Here is a 19887-nt window from a genome sequence, read left to right as displayed (position 1 = left end):
ATCCCATTCAGTCCCCTTTACATTGTCTAAAATTTGTGCAATTAAGAAGCTGGTTAAACATGGATAGAGGTGACTATGACTATGATGAGGAGAATACAACAAGTGATAGTTTAGTTGAGAGGAGTAGGCAATAGAGAAAGCCTCATAAGGGAGACAAAATCACAAGAGAGGAGTCAACTAATCTAGGAGAATTACAGGCCTCTTTATTAGCAGTTTCATGTTTTAGAAACCTTGGTTGTTATGAGTTCTGTGAACTAGTGGAGAGAGTTTAGTTTCATTATGAATTGGCTAGACTTTTTGTAGCCCACCTGCACAACAATGAAGTGACTCTTGCTGGGGTGACTTTCACAGTGTCACCATCTGTTATTTCAGAGGCCACCAGGATTCCTGATGTTGGTGAGAAATGGTATAAGGCTCAGGACCTTGATGAGAATTATTATGAGCCTCACATTAAGCCTCAGTACAGAAGTCACGTGAAGAAGCTTTTCCCCTTCAACTTTCTTGAGAACAAGTATGTCCTCTTGATGAGGATTATCATCAAATATTTCACTTATGAGGGCAGATTTTCCAAGTTGTATACTTACCATGTCAGGCTCCTCATGCACTTTACAAGGGTGAATATGTTGAACCTCCCATACTTTTTGTTTAGAAACATTGATAAGATGGCTTACATTGTCAGAAGAAGCCATACCCTCAGCAGATGAACAACATATATCATTACTCCTCGATCAATATTATTTTTCTTCACCATCTCAGTCTTCTAAATATCCCTTGGGAGACTTTCATTGCTCATGAAATGTTCAGGGGACCTCAGATTCCTCCATCGATGGTGCAAGAAACAGGTGGGCCCTCTACTCATGTGAAAACAGGAGAGGAACACAAAGAGACAAAAACTAAGTTGCCAATATTCTTGACATATTAAATAGGTACAAGGAAGTTACTTGCAGCTGCTAGGCAAGTGTTTGCTCCACTAGATGTGGAAGGGACCTTGCGTTCTTCATCAGTTCACAGGAAAATGTTATCTCCATAGGGTGTGGAAGGGGCTTTGCCTTCTACATCAACAAAACAGGTACAGGTTGAGCAGCTGAACAAAGGGAAGGACATGGTACAGGAGGATGACTTGGATGATGAGCAAGAAAGGGAGTTTGAGTTGGAAGAACATGATGAGCCCGAGCAGCATGACACTAAGGTTATTGATTTAGAGGCTCAAGAGAGGGAAACTATCAAGGACATCATCATTCAGGAGAAGGAAGCTCAAGTACAAGCCTTGATGGATAACTTAGAGAGAGCCAAGTTTTTCATCACCTACTTGGAACAGGAAATAAAACAATTAAGTGATAAACAGGTCCTCAGGGAGCTTGAACTACTGAAAGCAAAGAGGCAAATTGACAAAGAGGCTCATGTCACTTTGACTCCTATCGAGCAAGAGATTGAAAAGGATAGGGAGACTTGGCTTGAAAGAGTCAACCTACATCTTGAAGGGCTCATTGAGAAGGCCAACAGGGACAAGAAAATTCTTAGACACATGGCATACCATTACATGGCTCGCAATAAAATTTGTAACATGAGGATCAGAAAGTTGAAGGCTAGGTTAAGGAGGGCTTTAGAAGGCAAAAGGAGGAGGATAGAATAAAGATGTTGGCTGAAGCCTCCTTGTCTAATCAAAGTAGTTTATGGTGGTGCCTCATACCAATTTTGGGCATTTTTTGAGGAAATGTTGTCATTTTTGAATTTTGGAAATTCAATACATAGAAAATCTGCCCAAAAGCGCAGCACGGTGGGGGTACCCAATGGACAAATTTCTTACATTTTTGGATTTAGGGCATCAAGGACATGCACCCTAGCAATTTTCATAATTTTTGGAGTAGGATTAGTCCACCAAAAGGTCCAAAAACACTCAAAAATTGACCTTTCTGCCAGTTTTTGGACACACAGAAGCAACCTTGGGAGAATCAAATTTTGAGGAGTCCAATGAGCTCGAAATATAGAAATTCTAGGTTTTCTAGAAAATAGACTTGAACATATTTCCAATGAGCCATCCTGGGCTCAATTTGGATGATGGGAAGGCCTCCAAAAGTGGACTCAAAGTGGCACTGCACGTAGGACCAGTGGCGTTGCGCGTAGGGCATTTTTACTCGGGATGACTATTTTGCTAAATTTCGACTATTTTCTTCTTTTCTTTCTCATGGAGGTGAATTTACTAATGTAATTAATGCCATGGTTTGTAAATGTAATATTAAAACACTAGTATATGGTAGATTCATTAGATAAAAAGTGGTTTTGAGGGTAATGAATCAGTTTCTGCTCTTTTAGAGGCAAGTTGTTTGATTGCCTAGATTCCTGTTCCTTGTTTAGAAATGGTTGAAACAGCTCCGCTTTTCATGGTTTCGACCCTTGATGGTTAGGATGAGTGATTTGAATGTCTATATCATGTATTTTCTTTGTCATTGGAAAGGGTTGGACTCACTTGGATGCTCAGAGCTTGATTGTACATCATTGTAAGCAGTTTGGCAAGGAGATTAATAGGATTTGCAGCTATTTTTATGGGATCCCTGTGGTATGGAGTTTAGCACAGTTTCTTCTTTTGTAATCATTTGTTAACATGCTTTATGTATGCCATCATTCATTCCATTGCTTCTAGTTGAATGTTTTCAAGTTAGATAGGTAGAATCCATTGTTACAATGCTCTACCTTGGGAAATCATTCAATATTTTATGTTTTCTATTGTTTGAGAAGGATCCATGATTGTCACATGCCCTCCTCAGCTCCTCATCAGTCTTAAACACCTCACATCATTAAGCCTAAAGTGTTAAAGCCTATGCCTAGCTTATCCCATAGAACACCCTGCATTTCTGACCTAATTTCCCAGACCTAAACTGCCCAGCTCCATCTGATCCAGCAAACACCAACAAATTCAATCAAAACCTTTTGAGATACTATACCTAGCCTAAAATCATTACCTAATTTAGTCATCTCGACTGATATTCTAAAGGAGAGAGCCCTTTCCCAACCTTGTAGGGCTAGCTACAAGGTTAAGCTTGGTTTGTGGTTACCCTGGAATTGCCTCCCTTCAGCCTGAGGTCAATCTAGGTGATAACACCACCTCCACCCCTAACCCTTCGGAATTTTCCTGAGACCACCTCACTCAGTTCCAAAGCCTTATGCCAATTCAAATTTCAACCAGAAAAGAATCCCATCACACCATGGCTATCAAGGAAATGGGAAGGCAAGGATGAAACCATTGTCAAACCAATAAAAATCCATGCCAATAAAAACAAATGAACCAAATGAACAAATGCATGTACCATGCAATCACACCTCTACTAGGAAATCACACATGCAACCTGTTACTTGCAGAATATTCCTATTGAAGCTATTTGATCAACCTTCCTTCCTTGTTCTTTTCTTTCCTTTTCCTTCCTTCCTTCCTTGCTTGATTTCTCCTCTTGGTGCTCATCTCTCTCTAAAACTGATTCCAAAGCCAAAATGAAAAAAAATTGTGAATTGATCTTCAAAATCCTTTTTATTATTGAGGCCTCTACTTTTGTTCATTTTCCTCTGTTTTTCCTTCAATTTCATTCTCATGCAAGTTTGTGACCCTTCATCTCTCTTTTCTCCTATTTTCCTTTATTTTCATAAATAAATGCCGATTAATGCCTCTTTGGCTTTACCAATTCCTTTGTCAATTTCCTTAGCCATAAATAAACTGAAAGTGACACCCACGAGGATGTTTTTCCCAACATTTAGCATGGAATACATGTCCCATGACCTTGGGATTATTTTGCCTTTATTATCCTTTATTACATGAACTTTTAACCGGGGGCTATTACAAATCCCTCCTCATTAGGGGAACACCATCCTTAGTGTTCTATGACACCAATGACCAACAAGACCACTGAAAACCAAAACATACTTCCCATGGAGCTTTATAACTTATCTCGATGAAATATTTACAATGAACAATCTTCTGAAAAGAAAAACCAACATGAAAAACATGACAATCATACCGCTTATTGGTGCTTTATAACATCACTCATTGCAATATTTACAATAACAACCATACATAGATATGTACGTATACAAAAGAATATTTTACTTCACTAGAAAATAATGAAGGATACATAGATCACATTTGATCATCCATCTACCATGAAGCTTCATCAGGCTTAAAGTGCTTCCACTGCACTTTAACTTGCTCAATTTACCTGTTCTAGAGCATGATTTGCTTCTGCCACAATATGCGTAGAGGTTCCAAAATCCTAAAGGTGTCCTCAAAATGTAGGATGGATTTTTCTTGGGCTGCCATGTACCTAGGTGCTAAATAAGAATCAGAGGAGATAAGATCATGGTTACTGGTGACAGCCATGGGGCGTGACTAATTCTGCTTTGTTATATAAGGGCTCCCTTTCTTCTTTTCCATCACCTTATTTACTTCTTTAGCTCTTGTTTCCTCATGGGTAAACCAAGAGGCTAATGCCATAAGTTGCATGTCTCGCAATATCGAGTTTGGGTCCCAAAAATTCATATATGTTAGGATTTGATTATGCATGTAAAACTTAACTAGTTTTTCCCTATCCTCAATACTTTCCTTTTTGAAAAACTTAATGAATTGTCTATAGTCATGGAAAGGTAAAGACCCATGTTGTGCTATTATCTTTATTTGGAATTTCAGCCACTGCTCCTTGAGGAAAATGGCATAGGATTTGGATGGCTGCCTACACTGTATGGATTCCATATATAAACTTTCCATAGTAGCAAGTTGTGTCTCATTTTCTTGTAGTTGATCTCTTAGTCATGTGTTTTCTTCCTGTAGTTTCTCTCTCATGATTGACTCCCTTTGTTTCAAATCATTCAATTCCTTGCCCATTTCATTAAATTTCTCCTCCATGAGGCCCACATCTTCTATATTTTTGGATTTTGCAATTTGCATCCATCTATGCGTTCTACCACTCTCCTTCTCTAACTCAAAGAAGAGTGGTATAGCAAATTTCTCAGGTATAATCCTACCTCCCTCAAAAAATTTGTAGTAGGTTTCTAGACTGGGTTGTGGATCAATCTCCCGAAGATCTTAAAGGAATTTTTCATCTTCTTTTGGCGTGGATGCCCCTTCCTGTAACACCTCTTTTTTCTCCTGTAGCAACCCCTGTTTCTCCTGTAGCAGCCCCTATTTCTCTTGTAGCTCTTATTTTTTTTCCTAGTGTGCAATTAAATGTTGGTGGAATGGATGGATTATCTGATATCTACTTGCCAAGGATGGTGTTCCCCTTATCAACTTCAAAAATGGCTTCATGATTCTCAAGGTGGTTGGATCTTCTACTCAGTGGGTATAAAACAAATTTGATTCTGGATTCTATTGTAACTATACAGGCTGTCATAGGAGGAGTCTCCTTCATGTAGAAATTGCTTAATTCCTCTTCGAGACCTCGTATTGCATGTGGGATTGAAGGAAAGTCATAGGAAGTATAAGGACAAGATTAAAATCATCAAGAGCTGGTGTAGGTAGTGGGAAAGTTGAAGGTAGATATTTTTCTAGTTTTTTCCTTGTGTAGGGAAGAGTGGAATTTGGAGATGAATTTTAGCTAGATGGAGTGGACGAGTGATGAAAAGGTGCTATTGGACCTCTCCCAACAAGTTGTAAAGAAGACATGACCTTTCGACCCCTTTTCTCCAAACGGATCTACCTCTTGCAAAAATTTAAGTTGCTCCTGTAGCAACTCAAGACAATCCTATAACACTTCAACAAGGTGGCAAAACATGGTCCAATTGATGGTTAACTAATGGAGATAGGTAGGGAGGTGGATGAAGAGGGTGAAAAGGAAATGCATGGATAGAAAAATGGAGCAATGGATCTGTATAATCTATTTTGTAGCCATGGATTTTGACTATATAGAGTCATGGAAAAGATACATGTTAGCAAAATTGGTATAAGAACTCCTTCCTTATGTTTTTATTTTTAATTTTTTTAATTTATTTTAGACATGCAGGCTGCCTCTACAAAGGTTTTCAACCTGCATTCCTTCCCTAGGTGCCTTAGAGGAGGTTTTCACCTGGGTATCTTTTCATCTTTTTATTTATTTATATATTTTTTTTCTCTTGGGCTTCCTCAGAGAGGTTTTCAACCCTATAGTTGGCCTTAGATGCCTCATAGAGGTTTTCACCTAGGCCCTTTTCTCAAAAGCTATGTGGATTTAGGACTATGGACCTCCCAATAACATTCAATTCTCTACTGATTGAACTAATAAACTCTTCCTTAGACAAAGGTATTTTGTACAACTTAAACCTATAATCATTGAAAAGTAAGGGAATCCCTTCCTCATCAATTGTTCTGATATGGACAGGCCCATTCTCATGAAATTTCTCTACTAGGTAGGGACCCAATCATCTTGTCATTAATTTTCCCTTGAAATCCTTGAATATGGAATCATACAATAGGGCCTAATATCCTTCTTGAAAGGTCTTCTCTTTAATGTGTTTGTCATGCCAAATATTCCTTTGTAGCTGGATTACCTCAATGTGCAGGAGAGATTACAGCCTAAATTCATCTAGATCATTGAGTTGGAGCAAGCTCTCTTGTTGTGTTGTAGTGAGGTCCAGGTATAATTGAGCTGTCATCCTTAAGGTGTTGTATTCAAATTCAATGGACAAGGCATTCTTCCCATAGACTAGTTCAAATGAAATAAATCCAGTGGTGGTAATCCAAGTTGTGTTGTAGGCCCAAGTGCCTTACACAAGTTTATTTTCCCAATATTTTCTACTACTACTAACAACCTTGGTTAGAATGTTCTCCAATGCTTTTTTTGTGACCTCCACTTTCCCATTTTCCCGCGGGTGATAGGCATTATATGTCCTATACTTAATTTAATGTTGCCTCATGGTATCTTCAATTAGATGTGATATAAATCATGCTCCTTGATCAGTGACTAACTCTCTTGTAAAACTAAACTTGTAGAGGATGTTCTCTCTCAGAAATTCAACCACCTTTTTCCCAGTTGTTTCCTTTACTTCCTTTGTCTCAGCCCATTTCATAAGGTAATCCGTGCACAAAATGACATACTTCCTTTATCCTTATGGGGGATCAGTGAGCCCAATGAAATCCATGCCCCACTTCTCAAATGATTATAGAGTCACTTGAGGTTGTAAGGGAATTTCATTCTTATGTGTGGGCTTACCCATCCTCTGGCACTAATCACATATGGTAGTGTAGCTCCTTGCATATTGATGTAAAGTGGGACAGTAGTAACCTGCTTGTAGAACTTTGAAGGTTTTCCTATTAGCAACAAAGTGTCCCCCATAAGGTCCTTCATGGCATGCTAAGAGGATGTCAAATACCTCCTCTTCCATAAAACATATCCTCACTATCTGATCTTGCCCCAACCTGAAAAGAATTCCCCCAATCCAAGTGAATGGGGCACTCTTTCTAACAATATTGCTTTTGTCCTTGGAGGATAGGTTAGGAGGGAACCTCCCAGCATCCAATTAGTTAGCTATATCAAAAAATCAAGGAGAAAGCACTGAGAGGGCAAAGAGATGTTCATCTGGAAGTTGATCATCTACCATTTCTTCCTTTTCTATAGGTAGGGTTAGTCTCGACAAGAAATCTACAACCACATTATCTTTCCATGGTTTATCAATAATAGTCAAATAAAATTGTTGTAATAACAATAACCATCTATTTATCTAAGCATTGACAATAGGTTTATCCATTAAATAATTAATGGTTTCATGATCAGTGTGAACAAAAGTGTGATAACCAGTGATATAATTCCTAAACTTGTTCAAAGAATGTACCACAACCAAGAGTTCCTTTTTAGTGACTATATAAGTCAACTCAGCTTTAGAAAGGTTCTCACTGATGAAATAGATAGAATAAGGCAATTTGTCTTCCACGTGTCCTAAGGCGGCCCCTACAACTTTATTTGAGGCATCTGTGTGTATATGGAAAGATAATGCCCAATTGGGACTTCTAAGGATGGGTGCAGTGGTTAGCTTGTCTTTTAGAACTTGGAAGGATTCTTGACGGTTTCTTGTCTAATAAAAAGATGAATATTTAGCCATTAGTACAAAAAAGGGTGAAACTAGTTTACTAAAGTCTTTAATGAACCTTCTATAATACCCAGAAAATCCAAGGAAACTCCTTAAATATCTTTGTTTTTTAGGGATAGGGACCCTTTTTATGATGGAAATTTTGTTTGGGTCAACCTGTATCCCTTCCTTGGATATAGAATGGCTAAGGATAGTCCTTGCATTCATAAAAAAATCGCATTTATCAGGACTTAATGAAATATTCATTTCAATGCACTTCTTTAAGACTTTTCACATATTAGAAAGAGCTTCCTGGAAGTCACATCCATAAGAGGTGAAATCATCTATGTATATCTCAACGGAGTCATGAACAAGTTCAATAAAGATACTTAGAACTTCCCACTGGAAAGTAGCAGGGGAATTGCTTAGACCGAATGGAAGGAATCTATAGGGAAACATATCCTGAGGACATGTGAATGTGGTCTTGTCTTCGTCCTCAGGGATGATCTGTATTTTGCTGAAAGTAGCAAGACAAAATGTTAAAAATAGAATCCAGAAATTTCAGTTTAATTTGTCCTTGAATTAAATTTTAATTCTTTTCTCATAGAAACTTGTAATAGTTAAATAAGTTAAGTTGACGTAGTTAGCTTAGTAATTTCGAGTTGGAAGTCTTTATGTAGTCATGTATATGTTCTCCCAAAGTTTTAGGGGTCTAGTATGAGTTTAAATTGAGTTGAAAATTAGATCACTCATTTTACTGAGTTAAGTTCAGTTAAATTAGTTCTAAATTGTTTTTGGAACTAATAGAGGACTAACAGTCATTTGGTGCACTAATGCATCCACTAGGGCTACTCTAGTTAACTAAAGATTCCCACATCAGAAACTCATGCATGTTGATTTTGAGAAAGACCCAATTGAGACTAGAGTGCAGGGACAATGTACTCTCAGCTGCATGAGTTACTAAGTTGTAAATATCGTGCATGCAATTAGAGAAGGACCTAATTTTGGATTGCATAGTTATGGATGAGGAATTTCCCTTTAACTACATGCTAATTCTCTCAAGAATAGTGCAAAGAATTAGAAGCTTGGAGGCTTGGAATTTTGGTTAAGTATTGGCCAAAGGAAGTCATCAGGCAGAGGATAGGAAATACTTGTGTAGGTTAAGCTCAAGGTTGAGCAGAGCATATTGTATTCATCCAAATTATTTGACCAAGAACAAAAGGAATCAGGGGCTTGGAGAGAAGTATAAGAGGCTAAAGATTGGCTTGAGCTGGGAGATTGATCATACTGATTGCTGGGATTGTTCTTCTGAGAACAAGAATTTTATTATCAACTTGGATTTCTCATCAATGCAATATAGATAGTAAGGGTTTTGAGTTGTGGCTTTCCCTGAGGAAAACTTATTATGTTATGTTTCATTGATTTGTCTTCCTCTTGTTATTATAGTTTTCATCGATCTATTGGCTTCTGCTGGTTGATAGTAGAAGTATATTCTTGCCGTGTGCGTTAGTAAATTTCATGAGTTTGTGAATCTACAGGATTTTCTACATGGTATCAGAGCTAGATTTGTAGAAACTTTCTACATGGTATTGGAGTAGGATTATTTTTGGGTCGCGAGTTTGCAAAGAAAATATGAATTCTTTTGTGCAAAATTTTTATAAATAAATAGCAGATCTGGATTCCCCGCGAGAAAATACCCAAATTAAGAAAACAAATTGGCCTAATCGGAGTTTGGATGAGGGAGATATCGTTGATTTAAAATCAGCTCATTTTCCAGAAAATTTCGTGACGGCAGGATAGATGAAACATATTGGTGTGATAGCTAAGAACCTATATGCACTTGAGGTACAATATGCATGCAAAGCCTTGAGGATCAAGGCAAAGGTTAGAGACTTGGTGGTTGAGAGGGAGAGTAAATTACCTCTCAACATGCAACCCCAGAAGAAGCCTCAGAAGTAGCTTCATGAAATTGTGGAGAAGCCACAATTAGAGAAGTTGAGAGGAGACTGAGTGGAGAGATCCACTCAAGTAGAGAAGAAAAAGTCTCAGAAGTAGTCTCAAACAATTTTGGAGCAGCCACAATTGGAGAAGTAGAGAGGATACTGAGTGGAAACATCCACTCATGCAGAGACCTCCAGTGGGGGGAAATTTTGAGCCAATTGGGCAGAGGGATCACATGTAGCCATACCTCCAGGTGTGAGGTAGGGTGAGGTGAAGTGATAATCCCAAGAGGGATGAAATTGGGTAGGGTCTATTGAGAGTTTTTATCTCATGGATCGTACCTTGCTACGAGAGCCCAAAGTACATAGTAGTTGGAGGAACCAGTAGGATTGATGTTGTTAGAGATCAAAGTGACAGAGGCTAGAGAACTCAGATACTGAAGAGCATAGAGAAGGGTTGACAACAATGCAGAGAGGCAGAGTCAGCAAAAGTGAAAAGTTTTCAGTTGATAGAGGCAATAGTAGTAAGAGACGTTGTTGACAGATGCATCATACTAATTCAGGTTGGATGTTTTTTTTGTTTTTGGAGTTGTTGGAGCAACAAAACTAGAGAGAAGTGTTGCATGCAAAACATTCCAAAGTTCAGGATTGGGATCGAGTTGAATTACCTTCTTGTTGAGAGTGAGTGTTGAAAATAGCAATAAGAAATGTTAAAAATAGAATCCAGAAATTCCAGTTTAATTTGTCCTTGAATTAAATTGTAATTATTTTCTTATAGGAACTTGTAATAGTTAACTAAGTTAAGTTGACTTAGTTAGCTTAGGAATTTTGATTTGGAAGTCTTTTTGTAGTCATGTATATGTTCTCCCTAAGTTTTAGGGGTCAAATATGAGTTTAAATTAAGTTGAAAATTAGATCACTCAGCTTACCGAATTAGGGGCTTGGAGAGCAGCAGAAGAGGATAGAGATTGGCTTGAGCTTACTTGTGAGCTAGGAGATTGATTATAATGAGTGTTGGGATTATTCTTGTGAGAACAAGCATTGTATTATCATCTTGGATTTTTTATTAATGCAATATAGATAGTAGGGGTTTTGAGCTGTGGCTTTCCCCGGGGAAAACTTATTGAGTTATGTGTCATTGGTTTGCCTTCCTCTTGCTATTGTTGTTTTCATCGATCTATTGGATTCCGCTAGTTGATAGTAGAAGTAGATTATTGTCCTGTTCTTTAGTAAATTTCATGAGCTTTTGAATCTATAGGATTTCCTACATATTTGGTTGTATCCACTAAATCCAACTGGGAAGTGAAGATTTTCTACCCTGCAAGGCCATATAGGACTTGGTCAATGAAAGGTAAAGGAAAATGTTCCTTCATTTTGGCCTTATTAAGTTCTTGGTAGTCAACACAGATCCTCCACTTCCCATTTTTCTTGAGGACTAAAATGAGAGGTGACACCCACTCACTATCTGAAATGGGATATGGGAACCCTGCATCCAATAGTTTTTGTAATTCCTCTTTCACAATGTCCTTGAGATCTGATTTCATTCTTCTCTGACCTTGGTGCAAAGCCTTGCATCCCTCTTTGATGTAAATATGATGAGTACAGACTGAGAAATGCACAACTTTCATCTCCTTATAATCCCAAGAAAAAGCATCTGGGTGTTTCCTCAACACATTGTATATATGTTCTTCATTCTCGACTGAGAGAGAGGTGTTGACATTTAGAGTTTTTGATGGGCCAAACTCCACAATCTTGGCATGTTCAAGTCTAGAGTCAACGAAGCACAAATCAATCCAAGAACTACTCTCATATTATTTCATTAGTTCATCAACTGGTATGGCAGTGGGAGGCTGATTCTATAAGATATGATCAATAAGCTCATCTTCATCAAGCTTCCCTCCTCCAATAACAGTTTCTAGAGTGTAGTCTGGGTAGACAGATGTCTGATAAAATTATTTCTCTCCCTCATCCTCTAACCATAAGGGTAAATCATGCTCAATAGAAGGTTGAGTAGGAAGATACAACACAAGTTGTTTTGATAAATGCCCATTCTTAAAAGTCATGTTCCCAGCCCTACAACTAATGTAGGCATCAAAAGTGGCCAACCAAGGTATTCCTACAATGAGAGGATAACCATTAAACTTGGTTTTGGGCTGGAGGACCAGGAAATTAGTGGGGTTCTCCCAGGATTCAATGGATACCATCACATCCTCAATAAATCCGTCAGGATCTATTATGGATCTCTCTGCAAGTTGTAGAATTGTAGTGGTATTCCTCAAATCCCCTTGGAGATTGAGTTTCAACATGGTTTCCTTGGTCATTACATTGATTGCAGACCCAAGATCAATCGAGTTATTAGGGACCATAATTCTATCAATGTGCACATCCACTACTGGGCTACCAGGATCCAAGTAATTAGGGGAGATTACTCTCCAAGCACTAGATCAGATAGTTGTCAAACAACATTGATAGTGGGGGTATCTCTTCTTCTTCTCCTAGGCCTTTTGAAAAATTCCTCCTTAATAAGCTTGTTGTGAATGGGAACATATTTGATAGCCTAGAGAAGGGGTATCTTAACACTCAATTCTTCAATTATCCCATAATTTCAACCTCTTCTAGGGTGTGATGGTTAGGGTGGACCAACCTTTCAGGATAATAAGGTGTATTAGCTTGAGGGGTACTCTCTCTTCAAGTTCTTCACATGGAGAAGGTGGATGATTATCTAGGAGCACCTTCCTAGATTGAAGGTTGATCTCTTGGATTTCCACAGCATAAGCAAGATAGGATGTCTCCCCATTGTAAACATGTTGTGCCTGCTTATTGTTTGGGGTCATATTAGGTTGAGAAAGCATTTGAGGTTGTTTAGGTGGAGTATGGTGAGGAAGCTCTAGTTGAGGTTGAGGTGGAGAAAGCAAAGTAGGACGTTGGGTTGTTTGAAGCCTCCACCCTGGTGAGGGGTTCCCCACATGACTAAAAAGAAGGATTGATAGGTTGAGGAGGATATTGAGGGTATTGAGAAGCATAAGGCCAAGGAGGAGGTGTGGACCATGAAGGTTGAGTCGAATTGTACCAGGGATGGAATGATGCATTTTGATTTGGATTGTGATGATAATAATGTGCATCTTGCATGTCTTGTTGATATGGCTGAGGACCTTGAGGCCTTCTTTGGTTAATGAAACATAGCTTCTCTGACCCACCTCCTACCCCTCCTTTGTATACAGCATTTAGACATGGAAGAGAGGGACATTTGTCTGTTGCATGATTCTCTTCACAGATTGAGCATACTTCTATGAAATTTAGTGGGTACTCATTCATAGGACATCTCTTAGTACATCTAGGGAAGAAGATAGCTAGTTCCCTTTCTGCTTTCTCTTGCTTCCTTTTAATTTGCATAGTATCCATCTGCAAGGAAAAGGTATGTAACATTTCACTCTTAAAATCCATCAACATACTTCCTATCTCATGCTTGATGGCTATTGTAGAGGGAGAGGAACTGACCAAGCCTTGGCTAGACCAAATGTTTTTCCTAGAAACCCTACAGTGATTCCTGAATACAATTTTGATATCATCATAAGGAAAAGGGTAGATATCTCCTTGAAAAAACATGTTGAGGGTTTCCATTACATCCTCCCTGATCCCTCAGAGAAGAACTAGCTTAAGTGACTCATTATCAAGGGTACAGTTGGCCCTCCTATAATTGAGTTGAAATATTTCCTCATATTTCTCTAAGGATTCATCAGGTCCAAGGGTCATCCTAACTATTTCTTCCTTTATTTATTTGGACCTACAATAGTCCTTGTATTTTCCATTGAAGGCTTGTTGCATTTGGGCCCAGATAGTGATGTTGTCTCTAGGTAAACTCATAAACTAGTGCAAGGTTGCATCTTTGAGGGTAGATGGAAACAACTTCAACTTCTATTCATCAGAGGTAGAGTCATAGGTCCTATAGACAACAACAAAATAAAAAATGAAGGTGTGAGGATCCTCAGAGGTTAGGCCATGGAAGTTTGGAAGGGAAAAAAGGCTTATATTCTTCATTCTAGCCTCTCCATTGGTTTCTCTGATAGGGAAAAAATCATTGTGCTTGTTTTTAGCCATGGTTTGGGTAGGTGAGATAGGTTATTCTTCTCTTATAGGTTCTTCAAAAATTTTGTGTTGCTCACCTAAAGGGTTTTCTAACTCCCTTATAGTTAGAGAGAGAAGTTCACAGTAACCAAATAAGAATTAAGGTTGACTGCTTGAGGGGGTGGGGATTTTTGGTAAGAATTTCCCTTGGTTATCCCTACTCCTACGAGGCATTAAAGAACAAGTTTATTTTTTTATTTTTTCACTTTTTTTTTTCAAAATAATAGGACTAATGCAAAACATAAAAAACAAGCAAATCTTAAGTAGAAACAACACCTACTTAGACACTTCCCTAGAAACACTGCCAAAAAGTGATGAACCCTGGTATTGCACCAAGTATGTTGCAACTCCCAAGGGCTTCTCAACTTAAATTATCAACCCGGGGTTCGTACAAACTTATAGGTGACAGTGCTATATGCACAACATATTAGGTTCTACTCATGTCACCCTCATTCATGAAATCCGATCAAGGTTTTTGGAGACCAATCCTCCAACTAATTATAGAGAAAACTTCTTATGAAAGCATAAATAAACATTATTCTAACTACAAAGGTGAAAATTCCATTCATTAAATGTAAATGCTAATTGAAATTGCATGAAAGGAAAAGGCTAGTCTATTTGCAGAAGTAAATCATGCTACTCTACTTTCACACTTAATCAAATCAATAATCTACTTGCATGCATCATTTGTCTACTCACACTTGCTTGAAAATGAGGAATCCAATCTTTAACATACTTATGAAGAAAAATATTAATTCTAACTCAGTTTTTCTATATGATGGGTACAGGGAGGAAAGGATGAGGTTGGAGTGGTCTTAGAGTCTTCCCTAATCATCAAATCACAATTTGGGGGGCATTATTCAACTTAACTATGCCAAAGTCAAAGTATGGAGAAAAATTGGTCGAAGAAAAAAATGTTACAAGTCTGCTACAGGAAGTGCTACCAGAGGTCTTGTATTGCTACAGAAGGCATTGTTTTACTACAGGAGGAGGGTATGAGAGATTTTTGAGGATATAAATGGTGTATTTAAGGAAAAGGAAGGTGGATAAAAGTAGAAGGAGGTTAATTAAGGGTGTGGAAGCCCCTTAGCCAAGCCTAGTAGCCCTTAGAGGTCTATCTTGCACAAAGTTGATGCCCATGGTGTCCTTCATTTACCTTAATAGAGTGACTTTAGAGACATATTTTGGAAGCAAGGTGAGGTGCCTAGGAGGAATATGGAAAGGTACAGGTGGATCTCGAAAGGTGTTCCCACCCCTGAAAATCAACACAATTCCTTCAGCTAGTCAAATACATGCATCAAATGATCATTATTGTAGAAAATAAAATTACCATGGAAAATATGAGTTGAATTTTATTGAAGTCTAGTCTAACCTACAATACAATTCCAATTGCCAAACCAGTGCCTCTAACTCCTAATTTGTAGTGATTAAACATGCAAAAATATTGCAATACAGTACTTTAAAATCTCCAATAAATCATAAACAAATATTTTTGAGTTGTTATTGTGGATCTTTCAAATCACTCTACCCACAAGAGAGGTGATAGGAAAGCTTGCAATTACTAGTTTTTATGTTATAATATCTACTGAAACAAGGAAATAATTGCAATGCTTTGAAATAATAAAATGAAATAAATACAAAAGAGGGACTAAGACCTACGGGTTGGGCCTAAACCCAAAGGTTTCAACCCTCCAAAACTAAATTAGATGTAGACCAATGGTAAACTTCTCATTAACACAAAATGATAGTCACATACATCATATGAAAGATAAGAATAACAATTTCAAGCAATAGGCTCTCAGTAGCTACTCCTAGATGCAACCAAGATTTGAATCCTAATGAGCCTTTCAGCTAATTTATTTATACAAAAGTAATTTAGAGGAAACTACCTTGAAAGGAGGAATGCTCCCCTCCAAAATCTCAAGATTTTTAGATTCGGTTCCCTTTGACCTTGTCATGCACTTGGATTTCCTCGACTTCTAGTGAATTCGAGCTGTTGGTGAGGATTCTATAATCTCAAGCCAAGTTGGGGAGTTAATGAGGTGAAAAATCCCCCTATATCCTCTCTAGGTGTCTCCATCAAGCCCTGCATGGTAAATATCTCAAAAAATGCTTCTTTTTCTTGCATATTAACCACATTAGGCCATACAATATGACAAACACCCTTTAGTCTTCCTAATAAGCATATTATGGCTAAAAATGCAAATTAATGTGAGAAAAGGAGAGTTTTAAGGGTTGGAGAATAGCACAATGAACCTCAAAATATACCTATTGATGGGCCCCATCATACATTGATTGTTTTCGTCTTCTTGATATTGTTCCATATACAAACATAAAAATAAAGTGTAATGAGTGTTTCTACATTGGTGAGAACAATGAAATTTGAAATAAATAATATATTTCAATGTAAATTGAATAGCAATGTACCATAGCAAGAAGTGACTCATGAACTGTACACATGGTTTCAAAACCAAGTCTCATGCCTTGTTGCAACAAGTCTTCTACTAGCGTAGTTCCATGCTTTGTTTCCCTACATGTTTTATACCCCATTCTAAATCATAGATTTAATATAAATTATTTTTTTTTTCTATTAATTATAAACTAAGAGAAGTAAAACAACATAGATAGTTACAAATTCCATAATTATTTTTTGATAAGCCAACATATACTCACAACCCATATTTAACCCAATGTCAATCAATTCTTTCAATGGCTCTTCTTTGTATGTTAGCACCTATTTGAAGACATTCAAGGATGGTTGTTGTAAAAAAACTTAAAATATACAAAAAAGAAAGCTTGATTTGTTATAAGGAAATATTAACAATAACTCATAAACGTTGATATCAACCCTTTTCTTCCTTGTCGTTATGTTTTATTTGTTGAATGAGTTCCATTTTGTTTTCTTTTCTACAAGAAACACTTGAAAATTAATGTTTAATGCTAAATTATTTTTTTGTATGTACAAAGTCAATCATGAATACATACATTTTAATCATGTTGTTGTTGAGATGGCTCCTCCTATGATAAAATTATGTCCATTTATTTGACCATCTCCATGTACGCTTTTTGGGCATTCCTACTAGCATGTTTTTCATATCAGCTTGTTGATCCCTTGGGATTTTCATAATCTTTCTGAAAAAAGTAACAAACTATTTTTATATTGATATATGAAAACTAAATGAAACAAAAAATGATGTTAATAAATGAATGGTTTGTAATAATATATACATATAATTCAAGATTTTTTTTAATTAGGAATATTACCTTTTGAATGATTTTTTTTTTGTTGTTGCATGTTTTTGCTATTGCAAGTCTAATAGGTCTCATTGACCATTGCTCCAGAAACACTTCCTGTAGTTTAGATATAATTTGGTTCTTGGAATCATTAGATTGATTTTTGTATTGTAAGGGGAAAGTATGTCTATATTTTCATTCCACTATATACCGGTTGATGTTTTTACCGTGGTCCGAAAATGCCACAATTGCCAAATTTTTGATCGAAAGATGCGTGATCCACCTGCTCCTCTCCACCCTATAATTGTTGTCGGTCCTTTTGCGAAATGGGGTATCGATTTTATTACATGTAACCCTCACTTAGCTGGGGGGCATGTGTATATCATTCTTGTGGTAAATTATTTTACCAAGTGGGCCGAGGCAATGCCTACATTTTCAGCAGATGGAAAAACTGCTGCAATTTTCATTTTCAATCATATAATTACTAGATTCGGTGTTCCACAAGTGATTATCACTGATCATGGGTGTCATTTTCGAAACATCATGATGACTGAACTAACAGATCAACTTGGCCTGCGTCACGATAGTTCTACTCCATATTACCCACAGGCTAATGGTCTGGTTGAAGCCATCAACAAAGTTCTAGTCATTATGATCCGACGAATCATTGGGATTCATAGGTCGAATTGGCATAACATGTTATTTTCAGCGCATTGGGCATATCGAACCTTAGTAAAAACATCAACTGGTTTCACTCCTTTCCAACTAGTTTACTGTTTGGAAGCTGTGTTACCCATTGAATGCAAGATCCCATCATTGCAAATAACCATAGAATTACTTCCAGCCACTTCTGAAGAGGAGAAACGTTTGTTGTACTTAGCTTAGCTAGATGAGAATCGACGTGATGCTACACTAGCAATCAAAACTCATGCCAAATGTATTAAAGCTCAGTACAATCGAAATGTTACACCTCATAATTTTTCGGAAGGAGACCTAGTCTTACTATACGATCAAGAAAATGATAAGTTAGGCACTGGAAAATTCGTACCCATGTGGCATGGTCCTTATGTTGTTAAGAAAAAGCTGGCAAAAGGGGCCTATGAATTGGTAGATTTTGACGGTGTCTCTTTAGGTAAACCCAGAAATGGTATTTACCTGAAGAGATATTATGCTTAAATCTAGGTGTGGAGATTTTAGTTAGGTTAGTTTTCTTTCAATTTGGTGTGTTTTAGATTAGAAAAGTGTGCTTAGTTTCGAGATCGTTTTTGTCATTATTCCTTCTTATCTTGATTTTACTCTTGATATTGCAGATGTCGACGTCTCTTCAAACATACATTGGTTTCGCTGATGGTGCTTTTCGTAATACACCGAACATTTCTTCCACAGCTTGGGTTATCTATTCACCCTCTGATGAGTTGGTATCTATGCATGGGGTAAGCCTTGGTCAAACAACGAACAATATTGTAGAGTATAGTGCAGTGATTGAGTTATTATCTGAATCCATCTCATTTGGGATTCGGAGTTTGATTGTGAGGTTAGATTCTGAACTTGTTGTATTGCAGCTTAATAGAGTTTATGGCATTAGAAATCCAGTGTTATTAAGATTATTTGAGAGTTCATCTCTTGGAACGTGAACTTGACTATATTGAATATCAACATATTCCAAGATATTTAAACACATTAGTAGATGCAATTGCTTCTCGAATGTTAAGTAGACATTTGCAATAATCAAACAGTAAATTTAAAAACATTTCATAACATGTTTTACAAGATAACCAGTAATAGTGATATAGCATAGCATAGAAGTGTGTTAAATATACATCGTCTTTGATCATAGGTTGAAAAACACCTTATGATTGGCAAAAATGATAATACAAAAAGAAAAAATGTCATATGAGTCTACAAAAGGCGATCATCCTATCACTGGTGATGATCACGATAAGAAACCACTGCTCGGGCCACCCTACAAAGGAACCTCCTGAAAGGTCCTAGGACCCCAATCACATAGCGTTGTAGCCTAAGAGGAATGTCATCTATGCTAGTCTCTGGAATGTCTGCTGTCAAACACTCTAGATGGTTTTCCAATTCGACCAGGGTCTCTGTAGATTCGTCCCGTGGGGCTGGTGCTGCTGCAGCTGGCTATTTCCTCTCATAAGGCTAGAGAGTGGCTGGTTGCCGTGGATCGACATCTGCATTTGAAACTTTTTACTATCAGTTTTGGGACGATTTAAAAACAAAAAAAATAAAAAATAAATTAGAAAATGTTGAAAATGATTTTACTTGAGTCATCCCATTGCTCTCCTGGTGGAAGAGCCATGTCTGGGTCTCCATGATAATCCATCCCAGCATAAGAAAAATCCTCAATCGCAAAACTTGGTTCTCCAACCAACGAAAATACTCAAGAGGAAATTGAACAACCTCTAAACCCTCCTCAGGATGACGGGCCATAACTACAACCCAACGCATCAGCTTGGGCTCTCGGGGAAGTCCAGCTTCAACGGAAGGATGCTGTGGGACCAACATTGGGACCCTCTCCAGACCAAAGCTCACAACTAAGAAACCATAT

This window comes from Pinus tabuliformis, chromosome 4_1 (genome assembly GCF_031772625.1).
Source record: "Pinus tabuliformis cultivar Carrire ecotype Pingquan chromosome 4_1, CPIR1, whole genome shotgun sequence".
NCBI lineage: Eukaryota > Viridiplantae > Streptophyta > Pinopsida > Pinales > Pinaceae > Pinus > Pinus tabuliformis.
The sequence above is the reverse complement of the archived record's forward strand: the minus strand, read 5'-3'. Positions refer to the sequence as shown.